Source organism: Euprymna scolopes, chromosome 6 (assembly GCF_053919585.1).
Source record: "Euprymna scolopes isolate OS-2025 chromosome 6, ASM5391958v1, whole genome shotgun sequence".
NCBI lineage: Eukaryota > Metazoa > Mollusca > Cephalopoda > Sepiida > Sepiolidae > Euprymna > Euprymna scolopes.
The window spans coordinates 93,794,101-93,803,374 of NC_136487.1; the positions used below are offsets into that span (position 1 = coordinate 93,794,101).

The window sequence follows — 9,274 nt, forward strand, 5'->3', positions numbered from 1 at the left end:
ATTTGTCAGTTAAGATGTCTAGCTTCAAAACGATATCTATCTCGTCAAGATCCGTCGTGTGTGGAAAGTTTTTTGGCAGACAAACACATACTCACAAACAGACAGATGAGATTTATATGATAAGAGATAAGACAACAGGGGAAATGATTCTAAACCGGTTTCTAAAAAAAGTCGATGTCGGTAATAATAATTCAACACAAAACAAATTAAATATATTATTAATATAAATCAACTTTAAATAACAATCTTAAAGAGAACACTTAAAACAATTCTCTCGCTAAAAACGGTAACTAACATACAGCTATTTAGTAAAATCGATTTTCCTTAATGTAATATGCAAATGAGATTGCCTTTTAATTGTATATTTTGCAAGAATATACTATATATAGAAACAAATGAAATCTTAATGAAACTAATGGAGTTTTTGTATACATTAATCAAATTGTAAAACAAATAGGCAGGAATAAGAATTTATAAGGAAAAACCATATTCTTCATCAACGTTTCAGTTTATTTCTAAACTTCCTCGGTATGATTGATTCGAAAAAATAAAATACCAATACAATATTGGAAAATATTTGGTGCTTTGGAATGGGGAATTTTTTTTTTTTTTTTTTTTTTTTTTTTTGCTCATCATCGCCGTTAAAATTATGTAGCCACACACACACACACACACACACACACACACACACGAAAGAGAGACAACACGCATATTTACTTATTTCGACGACGACAACATGAAGTAAATAAATTTAATTTCGCAGTACTGTTTTTTGTTTTGTTTTTGTTTGTTTGTTTGTTTGTTTTTAACTCAGACGATGGAAAAATGATTCGATAGTTGCAATGGAACTAAAATTGATTTAAAAGAAAAAATAAACAAAAGCAAATAAAAACAAGCAATCGTGTTATCGTTTAAACATTATTATATTAACTTTCAACCTGCCCCCCCCCCGTTAATTGATGCAAGACGCACACATTCAATTATACTTATATTAATGGTCTGTCTTATAAAATGTAAACACAATGTTGTTGTTGTTGTTGTTATTATTATTATTATAATAATAATAATAATAATAATAATAATAAATAAATTAAAAAAAATTTAAAAAAAGAAATTTAAAAAAAAAAAACAAAAAAACAGATGGCAGCGGTGGGATTCGAACCCACGCCTCCGAAGAGACTGGTGCCTTAAACCAGCGCCTTAGACCGCTCGGCCACGCTACCAGATGCTCGGCCTAGTGCTTTATACTAATACACTTTTTACTTGTATAACTGTTTGCGTTAGTACTTTTTTTTTTTTTTTTTTTTTTACATGAATGTAATTGTGCCAAACGAATGTGATATTAATTTAGTAAAATGGCAGTTTCGATGAAACGGCGGAAATTCATCGGTAAATTTTGTGAAAATATATCTACATTAAATTCATAATCAAATCAAAATGGTTTATATGTATTTTTACTATCATCATCATTCAGAATTTAAAAATAATTTTAAAGATATTTTCTGGTTTAAAAATAATGGGGCTTCTACACGTTATTGTCGAAATTGGAGACGCCATTTTTTTTTCACGCACTTGCTGTCCAAATCCAGGGGAGACGTCATTATATGGCCGAACGAACGATTGCTTCCGGAAAGGGAAAGAATAAATTTACCAAAATTAACATTTATTACTTCCGGTGTGAAGCAAAAAAAAAAAAAAAAAAAAAAAAAAAGAAAAGAAATAAACTAGTGGAGATAGTCCGCTAAGAAGTATTTTGGAGTTGATTACAGAACTGTACCCACTTCCCAGTTAAAACAAAATATAAATAAATAATAATAAAAAAAACCCAACCCACTTCCCCGTAAAAAAAGAAAAAACAATCCTTTAAATTAATTTGTTGTTGACTTTTCAAAGTTGCTTTAATTCAAAAAATGTATAAAATTATTTATTTGTTCGAAACACACACACACACACAAACAAACAAACAAAAATAAACAAACAAAAAACTATTCCAATGTTGCCAATGTTGCTTTCATTACAAAATTGTTTTATTTAAATTATATTTTTTTACGCAAACTTTCAATAAATGTTCGATTTTTAGGAATGTTTAGGAAGTCAAGATACTGAGAAATTATCAGTAAATGGTTTTGTTATTTTTTTCGTTTTTTACCCAACCGCAAATGCTATTAAAAAAAAGTCGATAAAAGTCATTTAAAAAGAAATTAAAAAACAAATGTCTGTAAAAGTGAGACATTATTAATAAATGTTTAGTAACTTTTTTCTTTTAATATTCATAAAGAGTAAAACTTTTTTCAAAATAAATAAATAATGTGCCAAATAATCGTTTTAGGATAACATTTATTTGTTAAAAATATTTTTAAAAGTGAGAAATTATCAGTAAATGGTTTGGTTATTTTTTTTTGTTTTTTACCCATTCGCAAATGCTATTTAAAAAAAGTCGATAAAAAGTCGTCATTTAAAAAAGAAATTTAAAAACAAATTTCAGCATACCCATCCGCAAATACTATTTTAAAAAAGTCGATAAAAGTCGTTATTTAAAAAGAAATGTAAAAGTGAGACATTATTGATAAATGTTTAGTAATTTTTTCTTTTAATATTCATAAAGAGTAAAACTTTTTTTCAAAATAAATAAATAAATGTGACAAATAATCGTTTAGTTACTACGCAACGTCAGTAAATAAATAAAAAAAATGTTACGTGCGCATGCGTCAAGAAGGGAGCGACGCTTGTTTTTTATGCTGGTCGCCATGGAACTCAACGCCCAAGAAGTACCGAGTTTTTATATCAATTTCAATTAAAAGCAACGTTATCTACCTAACTGTCATGTCGCATTCCTGCATTGACAAATATAGATGATTGCGTGACATTTGCCATTAACTGTAACAAGACGGACTGCGTTACTTCCCCTATTTAATTATGAATAAACTTGAAAGTACTGTTAGAAACTCGCTCAATATACCATGAGGGTAAATTTTCAGATTAGGTCCACCTCCACAATTTTTTTTTAAATGACGACTTATAGAGGATTTCGACTATGCTGAATACGAAAATCGCATTGAAATTTTGCAGATATAAATAGTTATCGAGATATAAAAAGTTTATTATGCATTGTATTCTTTGGCGGCCATCTTTTTTACGCGCGTGCGCGCGTCATAAACAAATATACTCATCTATGACTGACACTGACACCTACCGGAAACACTTTTCTGGGACTGCCCCTCCCCCTTTCCACTTAGCGGAAAAATCCACTTTTCTGAAACTGAGAATGCTCCCCCCCCTTAAAAAAATGGTGCCCGCAGAAAAAAAAAAAACTAAAAAATTTTATTAAAATAAATAAATTTAATGACTCTTAAGGAGGTTCTTTTTCTCGTTATGAAATTCTACTTCATTGCTACTGACTTACGGTCCATTTCTTTCCAGACGTGTCACGTAATTAGAACCCTCTCTTATTAATTAAATTTATTTTTGTTCAACATTTTTTCTGTTAAGATGATACTTATGATAATATCGTCGGGAAAAAAAAAAACTTAGAAAAAAGGTGAAAAACGCGGATTTTTTTAAGGGGTGGGCAATATTGTACAGGTCCGCCAAAAATTCACTTTTCTGAGACTGACATTGCCCCCCCCCCCAATAATTGATCATTCTTTTGTCTTTACATCTTGATAACGACTTGTGTCTGTAAAATTTCAGTGTGATTTTCATATTCAGCATAGTTGAAACCTATAAATGTCGCAATTTAAAGAAAATTGTAGTAAATAAAATAAAAGAACATTCAAATTCAATACTCACCTTTAAAATTACTTTTATTGGTTTTGGGTATGCTGAAAACGAATATCGCATGTAGATGATCGTTTCTTCATTCGTTGGGACCTATCTGGGCGATCACGAAATTCCGTTTGGAAATTCTCTTAATGCTGTCCGCACACACAACTCCAAAAATAAACACTTTGGCGCCACTGGTACTGAAGCGGAAGCGCACTATAAACAAATGTATTTCTCCGCGACACAAATTTCTATAAAATTGTGACCTAATAGGGGTTTCGACTATGCTGCAGACGAAAATCTCATTTAAATTTTACAGGAAAAAGTAGTTTGCGAGATAAAGACCTGTAGAATTTCAGATGGTCACACAAGAATATCTGATACGCATGCGTGAGTAAACAAGCCCGCGTAAACCAAATTCATAACCAAACTATTTTTCTGCCCAAACAGTTACATCGCTTCATACAGAATACCACTAACACTTTTTCACATTTTTTTTTTTATAAGAATGTCATTTTTTTTCTTCACTTCAAAAAATCGCAGGACATTTTTGGGCACATAATTTATCATAAAAAGTTTTTTTTTTTGCACATATTTTATAAGAATTCTTTGCACATATTTTACCATAAGAATTTCATTTTTTTTTTTCTTTCATAAAAATAATCGCTGATAATGAGCTCTACCACTCTTTTTTGTTTTATTTTACTTCAGTCGAAGTTCTGAGAAATCAAGGGGCCCACAACCTGGGGCTAACACTTGAACTCTATATGAGATACATATTAAAGTTCTTTATTTCTCAAACATTGAGTTAGTAAAGAAACTGAGACCTAATTTTCCTCTCTCCAATTAACCATATTCATACTTTGTAGTATATATTTCATTTTGGTCTCTTGGTTTTACTGGATTCCAGGATAAGAATTTATCTAGTCTGGTGGAGTATCCAGCTTCGTGCTATTACTTGAGGTAACATCACTTGGAGACGGTGCACCATTCCTCGTAAATGCTAATAAGGGTTAGCGATATTGAGGAGATCTTATTTGGGCAGCGAATACTATGTGATTTTGAATATTTGGTCAGGGTTTACTTCTATGGAAAAAGTATCCTCATGCCAGGTTGTTCTGACAAACCCCTGTACAGAGAGACCTTAGACACTTGAGGACAGTGTCTAGTAGGCATTCAAGTTTTCTCTCGTAGGCATTCAAGTTCTCTCTACAGAATCTTGTAGCATGTGCTTTAACAAGTACTTTTTAACAATTTCTTTTCGGAAAAAAAAAATCTTGTTTGTTACTTATTTGCCGGTTTATTTGACCAAGATATCTTAATACCCGGAGTCCGTGGAAAGTTTAAATCTGATGTTCGTTTTCAGCATACCCGAAAAACAATAAAAGTCTTAATTTAAAAGGTAAGTGTTGCTCCTTTTATTTATTTATTTATTTTATTTTTATCTTCTTGCGAACCTGAAATATTATTTAGTAACACATACTTAACATGGAGAGGGGATGATGTTTTGGAAATTTAGAAAATTGTCCTGTTGGATCGGATGTATAACAATGACCAATTTTTTTGAATTTAGGAAAACTCATCCCCGATTGCTAGGTAGAAAAACTGGTCTCTTATTGAATTGGTACGAGTTTTCCAGAGATGAGTTTTGCGGGCACCATTTTTTTTTAGGGGGGGGGGCATTCTCAGTTTCAGAAAAGTGGATTTTTCTGCTAAGTGGAAGAGGGGTGGAGTGGGGGGCAATCACAGAAAAATGTTTCCGGTAGGTGGCAGTGTCAGTGATAGATGAATAGATTTGTTTATGGCGTGCGGCACTACGCATGCACGTAAAAAAGATGGCCGTCAAAAAATACAATGCATAATACAACTTTTTATATCTCGATAACTACTTATTTCTGCAAAATTTCAATGCGATTTTCATATTCAACGTAATCGAAAATCTATAAAAGTTGTCATTTAAAAGAAAATTGTGGAGGTGAACCTAACCTATAAAATTACCAAAAAATTCCCTGATAATATAAAAGTTATGTATGTTATCGGCGAAAAAAAAACAAAAAAAAATGTGAAAAGGAAATCATTTTACGGCAGTGAATAATGTCGGAAATTTATCCTTTTTCAGGTAAATTCGACGCGAAAATAACTCGCCTGAAAAAAAAAATAAAAGCATGAAATAAAAAAGGGGGAGGGGGGTAAAGAATAATATAAGGGTCTTGTTTCAAAACAAAGAAGAGATTTTATTTACAAAAAAATTAGTTGCAAATTTTTCCCTTTGCGGGCATTAAATTCAAAAACAAAGAACACTAAGGTAACAACATATACCAAAAACAAAAAGGCTGGTTCTTATCATGAAGATGTTATATCCATGAACGAATACAATATAATTCAAAAAGTAGTTCCTAATCTCTCTCTCATAAGCAATAAATTTCAGGAACGTACTCACAAATTGATGACCGTCAGGCTTGTGCCTTTTTCTCTTTTTCTCATTTTAAAGTCCTTTAAAAATTTCTCTCCTTCCATTTACGTGCAAACTGTAGCCACGTAAAATAAAGTCTTTTAAAAAAATTACACTCCTTCTAAATACGTGCAAACCGTAGCCACATAAAATAAAGTCTTTTTAAAAATGACACTCCTTCCAAATACATGCAAACCGTAGCCACGTAAAATGAAGTCTTTTTAAAAAATTACACTCCTTCCAAATACGTGCAAATTGTAGCCACGTAAAATAAAGTCTTCAGAAGTTCGCTTTCAGCGCGTCCGGGTATTTTTGTCGGGTTAATATTTTTGTCGGGTTAATACTTCTTTGGAGAAGGCTCGTCAAAATTCCTTGTCTGTGCCGGGCAATGAATCCACGTCCAATATCCTCATCGCCGGAATTTCAAAAGATGCCGAATTTCGCGCTGGGTTTGTGACGTCATCAAGGAGCTAGCATTTCCCTTTTCTTTAAATTAAAAGGAGTTTCATACAAACCCAAAATATACGAAACTAAGAATCATAAAGGATATGAAATACAGAAAATCAAATATAAGAACCAGAATATAAATAATAAATGTAAACAGGGGGGATGCACTATTATTGGCACAAAAAAAAATTCCAACAATAAAGCTCGTTCAGGTCCGAGGGGGTAAAGCACGTTCAGGTCCACCATTTTATTTTTTTTCGTAATTTGTGGATATGTTATTAAATACAGCATAACAATTAATAGTGTGATATTCACTGTTGGGTATGTATATAATTAATACATACGAGTCTCGGGAAAGGACTGACCAACGAATGCGCTCAGCTATGGTTTTCTTTTTGCCGTCGAGATCAACAACAATAGAGATTCAAATATATTTATTTTTGTTGGCTTGTCTTGACTAGAATCCAAAGCGCGCTGAGGTTATGCGGAATTATAAATTCCGTTGTGTGATACTTTACATACGTCCAACAACAAAAAGAAAACCAAACAGCGGATTATATTTTAATTCCAAACCACGAGTGCATCATGCGCAATTTTTTTATTATCCAATATAGAAAATATAGGGAGAGGGAGATGTTTTTTTGATTTTTTTTATTTATAAAATGAAAAGTCATATTGCACGTTACTATATGTGCCAGTTCAATATATTTATATGCTGAAATAATAAAACAATTATTCACACATTAAGTTTGAATTTGATTTTTTTTGTTCAAAAAACATTCTTCTTCAAAACATTCAATCTTTTTTTTTTTCATTAAAACATTTGATCCCTTTTTCTTGTATTTGTGTCCATAATGCATCCGAATTTCATGGTAGAGAAAAGAGGAAATATATATGCAAACATTTAGAACTCTTCCGAGTTCATATTTGGTTTCTTCCTTCTCTTTTTTTTTGTTACAAGACTATGACCCCGCTATGAAAAGTTCCTTCTTCGCACCCTTCGTATTGCCTTCCGCATTAAAAGAAAAGATATCTGTATTACCTTAGATTCTTCCAAGCTCATATTCTTCTCCTTTTCTTTTTTTTCCCTTTTTTTGTCTTTTAAGTCTTGATGGGGTTAATTTGGTAATCCTCTTTTTCTTCCACCCCACGTGGCGCGTCGCATCTACACCATTTTTAAATCTTCGCGGCAACTAAAACTTTTTGCCGCCTCAGTTACCTCCCTTCGCCCTTGCTTCTGCTGATATTCTTTTTCTACGTTCTTTCTCTCTCTCTCTCTCTCTCTCTCTCTCTCTCTCTCTCTCTCTCTCTCTCGTTATCAAATCTGGTATAAAGTTTTCTATAGGAACCTCCAAGCGGTTGTGTAGAACGTCATCATTATACACATTAAGTAGTGACGTCATCATTTCGTGTGTTTACTATAGTTTGGGTCAATTTCTATGGAAGATCATTTATGTAAAAATTTATGAATAAATAAAATGTACAGTAAAAAAATGAATAAAAAAGAGTATAATACCTTTTACAAAACAAATAGATTTTTAATAACGAAATTCACAGACGATAAAATTAATTTTAACCTGTTTTTGTTGATACATGTATCTAAAAATGATGTCGCTATGGACCTCCGTACTTTTTTTGGGGGAAAAATACAACTTTTGATTATCACCTCTGTCATTTTAAATAATCAAATCCAAATGAATTTATTTTAGTCGATTTTGCTTTTGTAATTTTTATTATCTCAAATGTCATATATTCTATTATATGAATATATTTTTTTATTATTGGAAACCTGTTATATAAAAAAAACTGTTTGAACTTCATAGTGTAAAGCTTTTTAAAAATGATTTTTTTTTTAGAATTCTATTTTTGTTGTTGTTGTTGTTGTTGTTGTAATTCAAATAATTATATTACCGAGGAAAAAAATCAAGAAAAATTGTTTATTTTTATTTTTTTAGCATAATATTGTTGCGGGACTAACGGGTGTCAATGCTTAGTCCTGCAAATTCAAAATAATAATGATAAAAATCAAGTGTAAAATGGAGTTGAAACAATCAAGCAAACATGATTGAGACAAATGGATAAATTAAATACAAAATTTATTTTTTTTAAAAATGTAAATGAATGAAAAGAGAAGATAAGAAAGTTTCTTCTTAATTGAAAGTCTCTACCTGCAACTAAGGTGATTGAATGAAAAGATGTAGAAAAATAAAAGTTCTTGGTTAGAAATAACCAGTCTTTTACGAAGAATTAAACAATATAAAAAGTCCATCGTTACTTAGCGGAGAGATAGAAAAGGGTAAAAATAAAAAGTCCATTAGGATTGCAAGTCCGTATCCACGTGGAGGAATTAATTGTCGAGCGTACACGTGATTAACATCCACGTGTAAAGAGTCAATGATGATGTTACAGCATGCTGCCTTGTGGTCGACTGATTCGTTTGGGTGCAAAAATGCCCTTTTTATACATTTCAGACCGGCTCCACGAAGGCCTTCAGAAAAACATTTTTCAAAATTTGTTTTCCTTGTAATCCGATTGGATAAACAGAATAACATTCTTATGACGTAGGATGCTTCTTATGACGTCCGCGTGAACAGGTGAAGTTTCGCTTATAAG

General features: G+C 31.7%; 1 non-coding gene across 1 annotated transcript; it reads right to left on the reverse strand.

The window, feature by feature from the left end:
* Positions 1-1,141: 1,141 nt before the first annotated feature.
* Trnal-aag (transfer RNA leucine (anticodon AAG)) lies at positions 1,142-1,223 on the reverse strand. Its single transcript has one exon. It is a non-coding gene; the product is annotated as a tRNA-Leu (tRNA).
* Positions 1,224-9,274: the final 8,051 nt, after the last annotated feature.